General features: G+C 40.6%; 1 protein-coding gene across 2 annotated transcripts in view; it reads left to right on the plus strand.

Annotated features, from left to right (window-relative positions):
* SEC14L1 (SEC14 like lipid binding 1) overlaps positions 1-19,072 on the plus strand; it is a 42,785-nt gene that overhangs the window by 2,590 nt on the left and 21,123 nt on the right. The gene's annotated exons all lie outside the window — the stretch shown is intronic.

Below are 19,072 nucleotides of genomic sequence, written 5' to 3' on the forward strand. Positions count from 1 at the left end.
TGTTAGTATTTTCCTTTGGTTGAATCGTGATTGCAGAATTCGATCAAATATTTCTGGAAGGAATGTTCATGTCAACTTCTGTGATTGCTAAAGTGGAAGTATTATATTGCATAGTCTCAGCAGCAAAGTGCTGTGGTGTTATTTTAACTGTACCAGCAGCTCTACTTAAATGAGGAACAAATGCTGGCGTGTACCAAGCTTGAATTTAAGGCACCCAGCAAATGACTTTAACAGTATGTTTGATTTTTCTGTTGCTCTCGTTTATTTGCCCCCAAGCCTTTGAGAGAATGTCTCTTCAAATAGAGGTTTAAACTCTCCCCGAGATGCTCAGCTGTTAGGCTTTTTCTTTTCTTCCTCCTACAGAGGAAACCTTTGCTCAGCGTGGCATCAGTGTTCATTATGCTGAGTTGTCTAACAAAGGTCACTGTTTCTAGCGTGACTTGTGTTGTGTGGGATGTTATCTTGGTCTTAAAATTTTTAAAAGTACTCAGCAACTTATCTGCAGAATCCTTCCTCCTTACCTGAGAGTTGCTACAGCTGGAGAGGTAGTTCAGTTGATACAGTAGCTGGAGATGAATATCACCAGTGCTAGCAATGCCCCCATGGACCTTGAAGACCTCCTGGATGATACAGCTTCCAGTTCTATGGATTGGAACCTATGAAGTCAAACTAATACCTGGTTTTCAGCTAGAGAAGCAAGCATGAAATCGTTGCTTTCCGAGGGCAACCAAGGGAAAGCCACTTTCAGAATGGGTCATTTACGCTACAAGCTTCCTATTTGCCCACTTTTCCCATCCTGGGCTTCGAAGAAGTACTTGAAGGAGAGTGAAGTACAATCAGCATTCCTTTCACGCGGCTGTAGTGTGTTTTGAGAGAGCTTTGTGAAGCTCTGTGAAGGGTGAGTGCCGCTGTATTAAGACAAAAACTGGATTTGATTCCACTTTGACCTGAACCAAGACTGACAAGTGTTTCGCAGACAGTTATGATATAAAGACTTTAAAATAGATGCAGTAGAAATTTTTTCTTTCTAAGTTGATGTTGAAAACAGTTTCTCTTTATATTCTTCCACTGAAATCCAAAAATGAGCTTATTGAACTGTAATGCATCTCTGACAATGTACTTAAGGCACAAACCCTTGTCTCTCAAGTCTGAAACAGAACTTATGAAGCGCTGTTGTAGGAAGTGAATTGGGAGATTTGTTGCTGCATGCTTCGTGCCTTCCTTTAATATTAAAGCAAGCTATATAAAATCTAATATAAGCTTGAAGGCAATTAATTTTTACCGATGAGTTGTGTGGTTTCAGATAGTATCTAAGTTGCTTTGAAAACAGTAAGAACTGGATGCAAATATTTTAATTAAGTTATCTCCTGAACTTGGAAAGAGGTTGGAATTATAGTCTAGGATTTATCATGCCGTAGTCTGGCGTGCCTAACGCAGGTGATGTGGCTACACATTGTGACATGATGGATTTTGGGCAGCTCTGTGGTATATCTGTCATAACTTATTGAAAATTGCATGTATATATATATTTATAGAAAGAGAAACTTGTCCAGATGTTTATCAGACTGAATAGAATCTCAGCTTATTTTTCCTCCTGCTCAAATTGAAATGTACTAATGCTGAAAGTAGCTGAAATGTGGAGAAATTACTGTTTACTTAGGCTCTTGTCAAGTTACCAGGGTTAAAAATATTGGGGGGAAAAACTAAGAAACTGCTTTTATGAAACTTCTAAAGATGAGATGCAATTTTTAACGCTAGCTTTAAGAAGTTTGCATTTAAAGTAATATAGTGACTTAACTGAATAAGTAGTTCTTCATGTTAGAAGGCAATTAAGAATTGGAATCTTGAAGCCTTTTTAACTGCATGTGAAGTCAAAATTAACTTTGAAGATTCACAGCTCGTTTTCAGTCTGATGTGCATTAGATAATTCCCTTTGAGTTTAATTTCCAAAATAAATTTAGATAATGAATAATCAGCTACTATGACATTCCAAAGGTGGAGCATATGCAAGTGGTAAAAAAAAAAAGTAAGATTTTGAAAACAATGCATCGAGTGTCCTGAGACCAGAGGGGTTTTTTGGGAGCCTCTGGAAGCTCCGTGGAAAATCTATTATGGTTCATCTAGAAACTGTCTTGTTTGCAGCCACAAATTACTTGGTTTTGGAAATAAGTGTGAATAGTATCATGACTAAACACAGCAAATGTGCTTTAAACTTGTCCTGTTACGTTAGTCAATTTGAAGTGCATTTTAAGAGCTTGTAGCTTTGTGAAAACAGACTTTTCAGATCTGCCTGTGACAGGAGATGGACTTTCAAAGGTGGTTTGCTGTCTTCTGAATATCTGAAATAACACTTCCAGTCCGTTAAAGTGCCTGGTATCTGTCAGCCTCCGCTGGAGCCAAACAATGAGGAGAAGCCTGTAGGTAAACTGGTCATCGATGTCAGGAGCTTGTTGTGGAAATATCTTTAAATTTTGTTTTAAAATAAGCAATGCAGGTGTTATTGGTATTTTTGAGGCTGAAACCTTTTCCCCCTCCAAGCTGCGTGTTTTCATTAAAATCCTTTAAAAAATTGATCATTTTTTTCCTTTGTTCTGCTAGAATATCTAAAGTAGCTAAAGCATGAATCTGTCTTGAGTGTAACACGTGGTGCCCTTTTGCTTATCGGGTAATATTAATGGTTTAAATTTGCTGCTTTTAGACAACAGGCTGACTGGATTTCTTTGGTTATGTAGGACTGAAAAAAGCACTACATTTAAGATAAATCTTCATGAGTTAAAGTATCTCTAAATTACAGGGAAGTAATAAGGTTCTAGACGGCATAAATACCCTTCAATGATAGAGTGCGTCAGAAAAAAATTGCCTGTTTTCAGATTGACAAAGCAAAGTACAATCCCTCGATCTGGATTGTAATGAGATTCCTGATCAGGCACCACATCATTTTAAAGCATATTATTTTAAAATGGCATTAAAAAATCACTATATATCAAGCAAAGTGCCACACCTGCTCACAAATCCCTAAGTTTTTTCTTCGTTTTAGTCTTTTTCTTGGAAAAATGCGTTCTGCTTACGTGAAGAGGGGAGGGGCTGACAGGCTGATGAGAAAAAGGAAGCTAGGAGGAAGGCCATTCTCAAGTACTTTTGAAAGCACAAAGTAAGCTTTAAAAGTATAGAGAAGTGTTTTATTTCCCCATTGGGTTCTTGATGATTCTTCTTAAATGCTTGATGCCTGGGGAAGGGAACAAACTCAGTGCCCACTACTGAAAAGGCTCGGCTGTTTTCCCTCCCATTGTTTGATTCCCAGGCTCTCATCTACTTTGCTTCCTGTCTTTGTTGAAAATTCAGGCTTATTTACTGTTGGAAACGCATTACCAAAAGAGCTGTGGAACAGTACCTTGTATGGATTTTCTTGTTTTGGAATAAGTGTCTGCAGCTTAACTGCTGTTTTATGTCATTGTTGATGGTCTCTTGTGTTAGCACGCGCTGTAAGAACAAATGAATTTTTGGCCACTTGTTTGGAATGAGCTGTAGTTAACAAACATAGGAGTTAAGCAAAGCACTGGGGAGAAATATTGACTTTAGCAGCCTGCTTACTGTGCACTTTGCATATTATTTCATGGCATGCTTAGATATTTCCATGGCTAGCTGTTTCCTGTTTTTGTGGGCAAACACATGACCTGCCTGTAGTTGATGGCTGCAGTTCTTCACCAAATGCTTTTGGTCAGTTTTTTTGACAAGTCTTCGGCACTTTAAAAGCTAAAACACCACTTCTGTTAAACTCTGAAAGGTGTCAACGGAAGAAAAAATATGTATGAAAACTGGTCCTGTTGCTTTGTTCTAAAAGCACTCCAAGTATTTCACCCTTTGCAGGTTTTTTTTATCGCCGAGATGGGAGTGAAGTGCTGCTCTAGGATCTGTTAAGCAACCAAGTGACGTTTTGAGTCAAAAATACCCGTTGGGAACCTGGCAGAAAGGAAGTGGTTAACACGTTCTGCAGAGTCCTAGACACCCATGGTATTACAGTTATGATCTGGAAAACGTTGAGCTTTGTGCTTGTCACTTAATGTGTGGTTAGCCATTAAGAAGCACACGTAAAAGCTTTTGAAACCCCGTGGGAGAGAGATATTGTATATTGCTTTTTCTCGTTGATTCTAAAAACATGTCCAATGAGGAGCCAGGGGTTATTTAGAGATCAAAGACTTCGGCTTCAGACGTAGCATGAGATGTTTCCGTATGGTGTGGCCAGTTACGTGCGCCTCCAGCTTGAATAATCTGTGCTTCCTCTTCCTGGGGAGCTCTTACTGCTGCGAACTGAGGGAGCTGCAGACAGCGGAAGATTGGAGCTCAGATGCTTCTAAGAAACAAGTTCAGGATGAAAGAGGGCATAGGAGAGCCTGAAGGATTGGAGACAACCCCTGATGACTTTCCACAACTCATATTTGATCTGAGTCCACATTTTGGAACACACAATTTAGGGATATTCATTGTGATTCTTTGTAAACAAGACATTTTTGCTTTGAATTCATTAAGTTTCTGGAAGGAGGAAGGAGATGTGATCTTTAAACTCTTGTGTTCTGAATATAGAATGAACCTTCTGAGAATTTGCAAGGAAATCTGTTAATTAGCTCAAGTTAAAATTAATTACAGGTTAGTCTTAAGTGGTCTGTATTCTCCCCAGTGAACTCATCTTCAAGTTTTTCATGTAGCTTACTGTGTATATATTTTAAATGAGGAATTAGACTGTTAAGCTGAATTACTAGCTCTTTTTATCTCATTTTTGTATGTAGTTGAGAGAGGTAAGGTTAGCAGCTCAGGTAGAATGTTAAGCAAGGCCTACTACAGGTAATTTAATCATTCTGCTTTCTCATAGTGTATTTGCATGTCAGTTGTTTCTGTTGTAATGTCAGTGATGTTTGAGGTGAGTCACGTCAATAACTCACACTGGTAGAAGAGATGGTGGCAGCATCGGTGCAAAGCCTCTCTTGGAAGGACTGGCTGGCATCACCTGGGCTCTGCTGCAGTGTGGAGCAATGTTACCAAAAGAAGACAAGCAAGCACAAGCCATCACAAGCTGAGATCAGGTCCTGAGCTATTGGCTTCTCCCTGTGTCACTCTTGCTCAAGATATACTGATTTCAGCCCAGTTTGTAGAGGCTTTCAGCCTGTGGTTCACAAAATGTGTGGCTTCCCATTACAGCTAAGTTAGCGGTACCCTGTGTTCTTGTTGCTGTCTTACAAAGATGCTGCAGTTTGTTGGCAAGCCAGTTCAGGGAGATAGGTTGGTCAAAAGCCATCCTGGGGGGAAAAAACAAATAAATGTTGTCTTCCCGATTGCCTCAGCTGCCTCACTTAGGGCTGATGAGCACCCCTGTGGGAGCAGGTGCTCATCCCCTCCTGCACTGTTGGTGAGATGATGGCAGCTGGCCACAAGAGAGCAAGAGCAGGAGCAAGTCAGCACGGCGTTTGTCAGTGCATGTTGCACTGCAGGAGCCCCTGGTTCCACGGGGAATAATTAGGGCTCTGTGGTTCGAGAAACGCAGAAACTGACTGCTGTAACAGTAAGTGGGAGGGCATTAGGAACTTGATTCAGCACTCCTGAGGCCTGGTGCTGTTGAGCAGTGCAGGGTATTTGCACATTGTGCTTAACAGCTTGCAAATAGAGATTTTTGGGAGTTGGTGTAAATGGGAATCTTCCCTTATCTTAGAAAAATAAAATGAAGGTGTTATTTTGTATGATCTAACGTGGAAGCTTGCATTCTCACTGGGTTGTCTTCCATGTTTTGTATTCGTAATTTGAACATTGTGTCTTGGATTCCTCTTGGGTGTGGCTTTATGATATCTAGGTGTAGAGTGTGTGTATCAGTAAACATGAAAATAAACATGTCAGTCTGTTGGCACCTAACAGCTTTGATTCTGAGGATAGCACAGGAATTGTGGGAGGGGGCAAAGAGAAGCTACCTTTTAGTATTGAAAATGTTTTTGTTTCAGCTCGCTTAATTATTTCTTAATTATATACATTTGGCTTCTCTAAGATTAGCATTTCAAGACTTTGTCATGATCAGACTTACAAGGTTAGCCCCCCAGATCTATTTTTAAAATTTCTTGTTGGATAATTACAACAGTGTTTTCATTCTGACATTGTTTGTAGTCTCAGTATTTGAGCATAGGTGTTTTCTTGGAATATATGCAGATCGTTCTGTGTAACAGTTTGAAATCTATATTGCAAAATTCTTATAACATCTTGGCCTCTCTAACCGGTACCTTTCTGTCTTGCCTGCCGCCGCTGGAATATTAGATTGCTTTGAGCCTAATAGATATCATTTTGTGAAAATGAATATTTCTGTGGCGATGGTGAGGATGGTAACGTGTCATTTATATTTGTTTATGCCACAACAGAAGGGGAACAATTAGTTTCCTGATGAGAGCACTTCCTTCCTTGAGTGTATTGTGTGTTTTCAGTTAGTGCAAAATGCGAGTGCCATAACCACTAGCCCGGTTCAGGAACATCAGTCAGCGGAATCCGTTCCAGAGGACATTTTGCTGGCTATTTCATTCAGCGTGTAAATTGTACTTCTTAATTTGCAAAACTCTCTCTTTGCTGTGCAATTCATTGGCCTGTGGATAAATTCTTCATTACTGAATTCACGGCTCTATGAAATTACTTATTTCTATTGAAGTGTTTCATGGTCTGTGTGGTGCAGCTACTGATGCCGTAATGAACAGGGTTTAATGCAATTTCACTTGAAGTTGGTTGTTGTGTTGACTGAATTGATTCCTGCTTTTATTTGTCTGCCTTGCCTTGCTGTAAAGGAGGGTAAAGAACAAAGAAGCGATTGTAATCTAGGGTTTTAAGAATCTTTTAGAAAAGAAACAAAGGAATCTCAACTGTTTTTTAATTGACTTGTCTTTTGAAGCTAGTGATATTCTTCTCTTTATTTTAGTGGTAAGCAGACTTGGGGCCTAGAAGCTGCACCACCTTTACCTGCCAGTGCATTGCTGTTACCTGGTTATTGGTACCCTGGTGATCGGTTTGGATGTGGGGAAAAGAATTGTGTGCTGTCTCTTAATGAGCACCACCGTTCTGAATTGTACCGGGAGGCCCAGCTAGCTAGTGCGCTGTGTGTCCGCCAGTGGCCAGCGTCTGTCCCCCTTTAGGGGAGAGGATACAAATGAGCTGATCGTGGTAATCCTCTCTGATGCTCTTTCAGTCCATGGTGGTGTGTCCTGACAGCCCTTCTGGTCCGGAGTGCACCTGTGGTGTGTAATAGCACCGTATGTGGTTGGTTTCCCGGGCCTGCCCAATTCCTTTCTGGAAGTAAGCGAGCTCCCTGACATGACACCCTCCAGCAGGAGCCTGTGCTTCATGACACATCCTGTCAAGAGAGATATCCTTTATCCAGAGCCTGGCTCGGTTTCACACCACCTGCTCCCTGTATTGGAAGAGACGGTGCAACCCTCTCACATCCTTCATGCTGCTTGCTCAGTTATAGATCCGTGTGTTGCCTCCCTCAGACCTGAAATTCTTCTTTGTCATGCTGATGGGTCCTCGGCTCTTTAATAGTTTGATTCTGTATGAGGAACTGCTCTTGTTCTGTACTGTTGATCTTCCGCCGTCACCTTCAAACCTTTTTGAGCCTTCTGCTACATCAGACACGTATGTAAGGTTAAGATCTATATTTTATTCAATGTTACATTTAACTTCCTAGCTTGAGCTTTTTTTTTCCAGGCCTCAGACCCTCTCCTGCTGCACTTGGATGACATTACTTTGACATCAGTGAATGCTCAAGAAGTAATTGATGCACTTAATAGAGTACAGCTGCTTTTTACCTGGCAGCGGATATTTTGCTGGCCCACAAGCCAGACCCAGACATTCGAGCCACACTACTTATCTTGAATTCTACCTTCTTGGCAAAGATTTCCTTCCTGTGCTGGTTGTGCTCCTGGTAGAGTGAAATCACTGGTGCAGTAGTTAGAGACCGCTTGCCTCTGGGCCAAATTAAAACCTGGTGGGTGCAGTCTGAGTCAATGAAGTCAAACCTGTTCGGCTGAGCCTTCGTGGGGCGGCAGGGAAGGGGGTGTTGATCTGCATGGAGATCAGGAGACTTTGTTCTTTGTGCAGTACAAGTCTTTAACCTTTCAGCTAATGCTTTAATGAGGAATTCTGAGCTTATCCTGTAACGATGTTGTAGTCATCCTTTCCTCCCCCACTATTAAATTATATTTTGTCTATGCAGCAATAATTTTATTTAAGAAAAACACGTTCCAGATGTTCAGCGTGTTTTAATAGGACTGCTTGTTGAAAGTGTTTGTGATTTGAAGACCAAAAAAGCGTCGAATACCATTTTTAGCTTTTATAAAGGCAAGACTTAAGCATGGAACAATCAGTGAGGAATATTTGACAGATCCAAAAATAGATCCTCAATGGACACAGTAGAATTGCAGCAGAATTTTAAAGCAGAACTGACTGCAGAGGATCCAGGCCTGCAGGATGATGTTGACTGGGAAGGAATGGAGAAACTAAATACCAAAATCTGCTCTCAGTGTATCAGCGTGGCAGTATCCTGTGCACTTGTGAGATGCCTGTTGGCAAGGCTGAACATAGTTGTCGTTGTTCAGCTGTTGTAAGACATGTAATGATTATTTGCAAGCAATAGTAAGACAAGCTTTTAATGGTTTACAGTCCTTCAATATGCGTCTCTTAATCTCAAAGATGTGTTTCTGTGTTGTTTAAGGGTTTATATATTGCCATTGTTGCAGAGAAAGGGGAAGTGCTTGAGAATAGCTCACATTCCCCAGTAATCACATGTTGGTCGCCAAGCATTTAAGCTTTCGCTGGCCTCTTGCCAGCTCTTCTGTGATGCTTTTTTGGAGGTCAGCCTCCCCTCTGTAGTGCTTTAACCTTGAACCAAAACGGTCGTGTCCTGTGCGACTGGGGTCAGAAGCCAAGTTTCCTCTCCTAGAAACCAGTGGAGCTGATTCTAATTGCAAGGCACATTCTGTCAAACCAAGTGTTGTGCTCACAGCTCTGTGGCTTCTGAGCCAGAACTGATTTCCATCTGTCTTGCTTGGAACACGGGCTGAGCAAAGACTCCTTTTCTTTGTAAAATAGTTTTACATGTACATTTAATACAAATAAAGGGAAATTGCAAGTCAGTCTGTTGCTCTTACTCCCACTACGACAACTAAGGTCGGGATATACTAAAGAGCAACGTACACCAGTATGGCTCTAAGGTTTGTCCTTGATGTTCCACCTTCAACCTAGACCACAGCAGTGTCAGTTTTTCTTTTTTTTTCCTTCCAACCAGCATTTTAATACTGGTTTCCCCGTCACAAGCCAGCCTAACCTGAGTGGTCAGGCTTTCCTAGCTTACTCCAGAGGAAAGGAAGATGAAAATTACTTTATTTACATGCAGCCTGTTGGAGTTTTCTGTTCTTATGTTTTTTTTCTAGAGGAAGAAGTGGTACTTGCCCAACTTCTCTTTTTCTAGTCTCTTGTTTTAGAGATTCGCATCTCAAGACTGTGCAGAGGCTATAATTGGAGTTGTAAGCTGTTAGCCTCACTGTTCAGCGGAGTGGCACTGTGCTCTGGGCTCTTTCAGTCTCTCTGGACTTCTTGAAGGGAGGAAAAGAATGAATGATCCTCCTGTGAGCATCTCTGGAGCAAGCAGGTGTAACTCCTAACTTCTCATAGTTGCTATCCAGTTTCTCCTCAGATCCTACCCCAGTCATTCTCTGAAGATGGGCGTTCAGGCTCCTGTACAGAGAAGCAAGTCTTGCACAGTTTCAGGGGTGCAAGCGTATTCACGCAAACCACAAATGACTTGTATCTGTTTTAAAGAAACCACTCTTCAATTAAAGTACTGTTGAGGCATGCCTGTGGTTGTTAAAGGTCATTTTTTAGCAGATAAGAGACAGAATGCTAGCTCTTGTGTCAGGGTCAGATTCATTATCCCCAAACTGTTTTTTTGCCTGCTGAATCAGTGTACCTTTACTGCCAAAAGCTTGAATAAAGCTGCATTAAATCATTGACATGTTTATTTTGTATCTGGAAGAAGGCTGTGTCTCTGCATGTAGCAGAATGGTTCTTAGGCTGTTAAGAGCCAGTTCCCTCCCAGTCTTATTCCACGCAGCTGTACGGAACAATCACGCTGCTCTAATTTTGCTGGTAAAGCTTCTCTGTGGGACCACTTCTCTGAAATGAAAATGACCGGCTAATGAATAGTATCCATGCAGGAAAGGGAATCAAGTAGTATCCATGCACGTATTGAGAGGGTTAAATGCTAAACCACACAGAAAGAGCCTGTGTGGGTGGCTTGACTGGTCACATCACCCTTGAGAACAGAGGCTTTCTGTGTCTGGCTATTGCTCCTGGTGCAGGAAGGCAGAGGCTCGCTCACTGCCTGCCGTACGTGGGTTACCACAGTTGCATAACTCAACGGTGAATTACCAGTAAAATTCCACTGACCCAGAAGATTGCTTCATAGCCTGTTTTGAATCTCCTGCTTTATTTATAAGGTCTAAATTATTTTAATGAAATATTAAAATATTAAACTAACTTTATTCAAGCTTGAAAACACTGGATGCCAAAGCTGATTCACTTACTCTGTAGCCTACGCATCCACTACAGAGGAAGCTTACTCCAGGCCTTCCTGAGCCCCTTAACTTTGCTTCTGCTTTTTGCATTTTATGCCCTATGCTGCTTCTGGTTTGAGGCAGTCCTAAGCAAATATGTGATTTTTTTTTAGTATAATTCAAATTTGTCAAGAAGGCTTTATGAATATGTATTGTCGAGTTATAAGCTCAGAATTTTATTGATGTTTGCAGTTGTAGGGGCTATCTAAATGGAGCATCCTTTTAACAAGCTGCCCATGAAACCCATTTCTTTTCTGGTTTGTATGCTGTTAGAAAAATGAATTCTTCATTTGTTCTTCTTGTAGGATGCAAACTAAAACTGTATGTAAACTTTTAAAATTCCAACAAGGAAAGGGGAGTTTTTCTGAAGTGTATTACTATCTTCTCGAGGTTTGGTTTGATGTTTTCTCCAACTTTTAATAGTAGTAGAAGGTAGGTAGTTCTAAATCCTGTTAATGAAAGTGATACCAATGTGCATCATCCTATCTGGTTAAGTACGAACTTCTCAGAAATAAATCTCTGCAACGTGTACCTAGGGGCATATTTACTGCAAACAGTGTACTGTGAGTGACTAACGGTTTTTGCAGTAGGTATGCTGTGATTTCAGTTAGACTCTTGCTATCCCTGCATGGTGGCCTCAAAGGAAACAACTTTAACCACATGCAAGACAAACCTTTTTAAGATGGGTACATACGTTTTGGAGTCTGATGCAGGTGATACGATGAGATGATTTATTGATCTGTCCTGTTTTCGTGATTGCTTTTCCAAATGATTTGGATGGTACAATAAAACAGTACACTTGCTAAGTTTTCAGGCATCTCTATAACATGATATTTGAGTGCCTTGGACCTTAGAGAGAAAGCCAGTTCCCAAGAACTAGCCTGCTGGGTAGTTATTAAGGCTGTTTAAACTGCCAAGCTATGCGTTTGGTCTGTATTTAGAATGTACTTAAAGGCAATGGTGATCAACGTGGTAACCATGGCAATGCTGCTTGAGCTGAGGAGGTGAACAGAAATGCCTGTTTGTGTTAGTTTATTCCACTCGCTTGAGTGCTTTGTAGCAGTGTTACCCCATGAAAGGTCCTCTTGGCAGAAATCTGGGGCAGTGTGCGATATGTGCCGTGTAAGCAGCACTCCAAGCTCTTCGGAACACTATTTTATTTATAATATTTCAGTGCTGTTTCCTAATTTTTATGGTTTCTGGTGTGTGTAAGCTATTGTTACGCCTGAAATTTAACGTGGAGCTGTTCCTTTCACCCTGCAGAAACCTTCAGAGACATAAAATAGGTGTGAAGTGGCCTGGACTGTGTCTACAGGGCTGTGCTGAGATAAGCGCTGATACACGTAACAGGAAGTAATGGCTTTGTTCCTTGTGGAAAAGCTACAAGGGCTCTTTTGAAAGGTTGTTTTGATTCCACTGTGTACATCCCCTGTATGTTTTGTGTGACGGGTGGTAAGTGTTGGGAAGGATGGTGATCCGAAAGCAAACAAAGAGTTACCTCTAGATTTTTATAGTCTCAAGTAGAGTATCTTATTTGAGCGAAAGCACAGGAATAGCTTCTGTGCTGTTCCTGACTCCAGAGAGATTTTAAATTTATTGTTGCTTCCAGTTAAATCAAATCCCTTCATTTAATATTACAGAGTAGCTACTGAAATTGAGTTTACTCTGTGCTGGTTTGTTTTGTCAAGTTTGTTCACAATGTCTTCATTGCTTTCAGACACTTTCAACTTGGTTTCAGGAATTTGTGGAATGGATGTGAAGGTCAGAAGCTTTCTTGCTGTTTTGGATTTTAAGCAGCAAATTTCTTTGCCTGCTTTGCATGTGGCAGGCCTCTTAAACCTTCTTAGTAGAACAAGTAGGTATTGTTTATTCTCTGACGTCCGCAGGATTATTTTAGAAGCTTTTTATTGGATCTGTTCATGTTGTCTAGGGGTAGGATATATTTGAAACCTGCAAGAAGCACCACTGGTACTTAATTTAACTTTAAAGTACTACAGGCCTCTAAAACAGCTAAATGTGAAAATGGACAGAAGAGTCCTGCTCTCTTCATACAAAGTATTGAAAGCTAAGGCTTTATATAGTTAAGCTAAGGTGTGAATTTAAATGTACTGGAATAGATCTCCCTTCTCCTCCCTTCCTGTTTCTACATGCATGTTTGTACAGGTATGAGTGGGTCATTCATAGCAATGTAGGGTCTTAAATCCTTACCACTGAAACTTGAATAAATCAAAAGGACCCCTTTAAACAAGTATAAGAGCATCAAAAGAAGACAAGGAGGATTAGGGATTATACTCTTTTGTACACCTAATAAAAACTTTGTTTCTATACCCAACTCTTGAGTGACAAGAGTAGCTGTCAGCGGTGAAAATTTAATGGCTTTGGTGAATGCCAGGGAAAGAAATGGTTTCTTGTTCACCTCTGCTTATAGTTGGTTTCAGTTCCCTCAGCTCTTGGTTTCCTGGAGAATTTCTCAGGAATTTCCATTCCACTAAAGGAGAGGAGAGCTGAGGCAGCTCAGCGTGTTGGCTTGACTGTTTCCAAATGCTGCTCTAGAGACAAGGATACTGCAAACAGCAAATCATCCTAGCACTTCCTACAAGATCAAGTGGAGCCCTGGTGGTGCTAATGAAATGCTTTCTGTAGCGATCTTCGTGTTTGTAGGGTCAGTTGGACTGTGTAGAGCACAGGTTGCTTAACGCCTGTGGGTGTCTGAAGCATGGCGAATACTTCAAGATCTGTGAATACTTCAAGATCTGCGCAGGATCCAGTAAAGTCTGCGGCAGTGACCGATTCAGGATGTGAGTCTCTGAGACCACATGTGAGTCTCTCTCTTTGTGTAGTCTAAACTTTTAAAAAAAAAATAAAACTTCGAATCCTGAAAAGCCATTGTATAGTTCATAAGTATTTGAATTACGTAGAGAATGCTTTGCTTTGGTACAGGGTATGTGAACAGTACAGGTACTGCGTGCTCGAGTGCTGTAAGCTTCCAGTCTAAATGCACTAATGAGCATTTAATCAGGAAGTCCTAGGTCAATAACATTTCGTACATTTGTGTAATGAACAAGAACTTTTTAGCCTCTAAAATGAAGCAGAATTCTTGTCTTATTGATGTTGACTTGTCTTATTGATTTTTCTATGTAATTTATGGACGGGTTATTTATTTTATCTTGGATATGCTTAATAGCTCTCATTAATACTTAAAGGCCAAGTTTCATCTCGTGCCAGGGACCAGAGGGTGAATACAGCATTCCTGCCCCCAAGGTAATTGTGCAACACCAGGGTGAAATGCTTTTGGACTGCAACAGAGGGAGCATAGAAGATGACCAAAGTGAGGACCAGGTGCAGTTGCAAGCTTAAAGCGTGCTGGGTAGGAGGAGTTGTGGTGCAGTTACTGTTTCCTGGAGTTCGGGGTAAGGGGCTACTCAGCTACTAGCTTTTGGTGAGTAGCCAGGTGAATATCAGCCAGTTCTCACTTGCAGAGCTTCACCAGCATACGTCCCGCCGTGTGATACAGCTGTCCCCTCAGCCATCTGCGAGGCTGTCGGATTGAATGTTCTGCCAGTTCTTCTCTGCTATTCACACCCTCCTCAAGTATAGCTCAGTTTGTAAAGGCTGGAGTTTTGTCTCTTCAGTGAAATTCTTCTCTCCAGAAAATGGAAGATTGTTTTCCTTCCAAAATTCATACATTAAAAGGAAGGTATATTCAAATGTTGAGTCTTAGGTTTCTTTTTAACAAAACAAAATGGAACACAAAACATTTTTTTAAAGGACACGTGCTACTTACTTCAATTTTCTGGATTTTAAAAATCTTTGAAGTATCTGTCATTCGGGTGAAGGATTATCTGAATTCAAACAAAGGGTTTCTATATGAAGTATTTACTGATGTACTTTTTCATTGCTTAAATCTAGTTCCGTGATTAGTAGTTATGCAAGCATTTTGTTTGCTGGTCCTGTTGTGACAGCTGGCAGCTTAACCACAGGTGAATCTTCCTGGAGAATCTTCCTGGAGAAGCTCTGGAAGAGCATATTGCATTACAATCTTAATTTGAACCCTTTAAAAACTTTCCTTAGCAGAAATCACAATAGAAGGCCTAAACTTTTTTTCCCTACTTGTAAAGTAAGTCAGTGTTTCTTCTCTATACTGTTAAGAAATGTAGAAGGGAAAGGTCTGTTGCATCTAGTACCTGCTTTTACACATACCAGTTGTGCTGTGGGTCATATTCTCGGTATTTAAAAATCTGATTAGTCATAGAATCATTAAGGTAGGAAAAGCCCTACAAGATCATCTGGTCCAACCATCCCCTACCACCACCATCACCCACCAAACCATGTCCCCAAGCACCACGTCCAGCCTTTCCTTGAACACCCCCAGGGACGGTGACTCCACCACCTCCCTGGGCAACCCGTCCCAATGCCTGGCTGCTCTTTCTGAGAAGAAATGTCTCTTCATTTCCAACCGGAGTTGGAAGTCCTGATTCGTCTATTGATGGCAAAGACTGGGCCAAGATTTGCAAATAAGTGAAAAATAAGGTTGGTCAAACCACCTCATCCTTGTCAAGGACTAGAAACCTGCATATAGATCACTTTTTTCTCAGATGATGCCCAGTAATTCATGCATTGGTCTGAATCTGCTTCTTTCATGCTCATTGTCTGTAGTGCTATATAAGCCTCATTTGTAATGTCGTGTAACTAAAGCTGCCTTGGTCTTTTCCTGATAAAGAGAGTTCTTAGAACTGAGTCACTGCCAAGCAGCCTTTGTTCCTCAGAAATAAGAAAATAACTTCTTTGGAAATGAGAGCAATTAATGAACTGAAAATGGAGTGAAGGGGAAAAAAACACTTAAGCCTATTTCTGAACAGGCAACTGCTGTGGAAAGCCATGCTGATGGGGAGAGCTGACTGCAGAAAAGAGAAGTTTAGCTGTGCTCCTTGCCTGATAGCAGGGCTTTGGTTCATAACAGGGAAGTTTGAGGTCTGTTTGTCCTTCCAGAATTTGTTTCACCAAAGTGTTCCTTTCTAAAGAGCTGACTACCCCTATGTTAAAGATTTTGCTTCCCAAATTGCAGCCCAATTCACTTTCTCTTCCCGTGACTGGGAATACTACCTTCCCCAGAGACTATTTCTGGAGCTTTTTGAGGTATATCCTCTCTAGCCATCTGCTTTCTTCCACCCACCCCCAGCTGATCACTAACACAGGAACTAGCTAGCGTGCATGAGATGCACTAGCAGTGAGATACGTGCTTCTTCATAGAGGTGTAATGATTTTTAAACTTTGATCTTTATTTTGAAGAGGTGAACAGCAATATATGAGAGCTGAGAAGGTATTTGCTGATTTGCGAGAGTTAATCCAGAGTTGTTTCTTTCCAAATGCAGCTGCCAAGAATTTGAAGCCTTTCGGTTGGCCTCCTATGAGTCAATGTTTTTCCTATTGATCTGCTGTGCCCTAATGCAGGGGGGAAGGAAGGGGATATAGCGATATACAGCAACGCTCAGGCTGCTGGAATGCAGTCTGTTGAGCTAGTGGTTGAGCGACCCTTTTTGCTTCTTGTGTTTTTATGAATAATTCAGGAATTCAACACTTGCAGCGGGTCGAAAAGCCTGGTGAACATTGGCATGCATCTGCAAATTAGCACCCAAGCACGGTCCGGTATTGCAGGCGTAAATTAGTTTGTGTGTGGCACACACAAAAAGCAAAGGACTAGATTTGGTTGTCACAATGAGTCTCTCTTGGGATGCCCTTGAAGAATGTTGTGCTGTTCTTAAAAGGTTACTTTTTATAGCAGTTTTGAACAGAAAACTAGAAAATGCAGCATCTTAGCAGCTTGTTTCATGTAATTTAGCTATTAAAATACTCAACGTGCTTAATTTTCTGAATGATGACTAAGATTCCTACTTGCATTTTAGCAGATTTGCATCTTTATTTAGAGGATTCAGCTACTAGAAGAATGACAGGACAAGATCGCTTGCAAGTTTTGTCGGACTATTTTCGTCTGTATGTAGAAGTTACTTCTAATGGAAAAACTGAACGATCCCTATCCTTTAAGGCAAGAGACTGGGGCCCTTGTATAGGAAATATGTATTTCCTACTGAATATATTCATCTGGCCAGAACTTATTATATGAGTAACTTATTTAGGTAAATGACTGACCTTCCAGAGATTTGGGCACATGCCATTCTCAAATTGTCAAGATAATTTTGTTAGTTGTAGGTATGGTTTGAGAGGCAAAAAGCCAGAACATCTTTGGTCTTCCTGAAAATCGGGGTTGGGGTCATATCTAAACGCAGTTCTAAAGGTGGTATTTTGAAAGGATCCCAGTATTGCTAAGATCATAATCTAAGGACGGCAGCAGCAAGCATAATTCCCTTGGACACGAGAAATGACTGCAATGGGATTAAAATAGTCTTACTTCTGAATTGCTTTCATGTCTTTAAACACAGCTGAAATACTAGCAAAGATAAAAGTAAAATAAATCCTGTTATTTTGACTCTACCCCGAACACGAGTTGCTAAGGGAAGCAGTTGGAGAAGAGGCTTTAATACAGTGCTATTTTGGTTGAAATTATGCTTGTCAATGTCCTCGCTGTTCACATGCATTAAGGAAGTTAAGGGTTTATATAATGAGCGCATGAAATTTGAAGTTCAAGCTGCTTCACCATACTGTGTTTTTCTTGATACACAATGCCAGCTTTTAATAAATCAGAGTACATAAATGGTCGAGGCTGGTAGGAAATCTTAATAGTACATTATTAGGGAACAACAGAATTGTAGGCTAAAATCTTTTTAAAGGTCTGTACATCCACATCTATCCTTCTGAAAGAGGCACTGACTTCTGAGGTCCAGCACCATCTTGAGAATGTGCACACCAGCTCTTCTTATTTTGTTACGTATCAGAATCTCCACTTAGCCTACTTTTTTTTTTTAATGTGGCAGAATAAAATGATAACATTTTAAGTACCGTCCCTGCAACATCCTTCCTAGACGCATTTAGTCCCAGGTCAAGAGCATTGTCTTCTTGCATTCCAACCTTGTCCAGCAGTATTACTGCAGCTGCTCTGCTTTTGAGGAACTAATTGGCTTTTGTGATTGTATCTATTACAGTACAATTGCAATCCTGAAAGGAGATGCATAGTATCTAACATTTTTATTTGTAAAGAGACCTATTATGTAGAAAAATGCATGTCATCTTATACTCCGCTTTATCAGACTGCTGAAGGAATATTGGATAATGCAGTTTAGTTGTTTCCAGTCCAGCTTTGCTGACAGGAAAATTTGTTCAAAACACCTTGATGCTGAACAATCAATTCAACAATCAATTTCTAGAAAAAAAAAAAGCAGGATTTTATTTTTTGAATGTTCTCAGGCTCTTTTAATAGCTCCAGTTTTGGCCATACGTACTCCGCTTTGACCCGTGTGTTGTCTATTGATTGCTGTACCATTCTTAAATTGCAGGTTTTCCTCCTGTACTCTGTTGGTCCGTGGTGAAGCAAGACCTCTCTCTCAGTATCCTGTAGTCTTTAGCAGCTTTTTCCTGCCTGCTCTGCAGTGTGAAAGAGAACTGTTTGCCACATGTGGAGGAGACAGCTATGCTTAAACCAGATTGACAATTTTGATGTGGCTACAGTTTACTATAATCGCTTTTTCTTCAAACAGTGCTGTGCTGAGAAATGATGCATTACAAGAACATATGGCAGTGGTACATAACTTGAATAAAACCAGCCTAATTTAAGAGCCCAATAAAATTTACTGTGAAGAGTTTTCAATAGTATGTGTGCACGTTCTTTAGGGAAGAAAGAATCCTGTGTTGCTGTTAATCTCTTTGAAACCTTTGAGTACTTTGCTGTAAGCGTAGTGTGTGCCAACTTTTGGCAGATAATTATTTTGTTCTCTTCCAGATTGAACCCATTCAATTCAGTCATCCCATTCAGAACAAATTCTTATTAGGCTTTTTTTTTTTTGCTTGCAGTTCAGTAAACACTTCTAGCAGGTACTGTTGAAAGTGTTCACAGGGCAACTGCAAAGCTTTTTGAGCACTTAAGATGAGAAATGCACCAACATGTGCAATGGATGGTGCTTGCAAAGAGCAAAGACTTGGTATAGAGGTTCCTCAGAGGGGGAGACATTGTTCTGATACAAAAGTGTAAAAAAAAAACCATCCAACAACAAAAAACACAAATGAACAACAAAAAAAATCCTTCAAAAATAATGAGTAATATTACAGATATTTTGCAAACTGAAGAGGAAGTAGATAATTGTTGTAACATAAGTTCCCCAAATAAAAGCAGAATTTTATTTTAAAGAAGTCTGAAAACCAGAAGTACTTCTCAATTCTGCTTCTGTTGGAAATCTTTTTTTTTCCCCCTTGGCTTTAGGGCAGCAGTTAATGTAGTTGCAATAGTGGTTAGCAAGCCTGTGTTCCAAATAATTCATTGAGAGGGCTGAGGTATT

This window comes from Anser brachyrhynchus, assembly GCF_964034855.1.
Source record: "Anser brachyrhynchus genome assembly, chromosome: 18".
NCBI classification, from domain to species: domain Eukaryota; kingdom Metazoa; phylum Chordata; class Aves; order Anseriformes; family Anatidae; genus Anser; species Anser brachyrhynchus.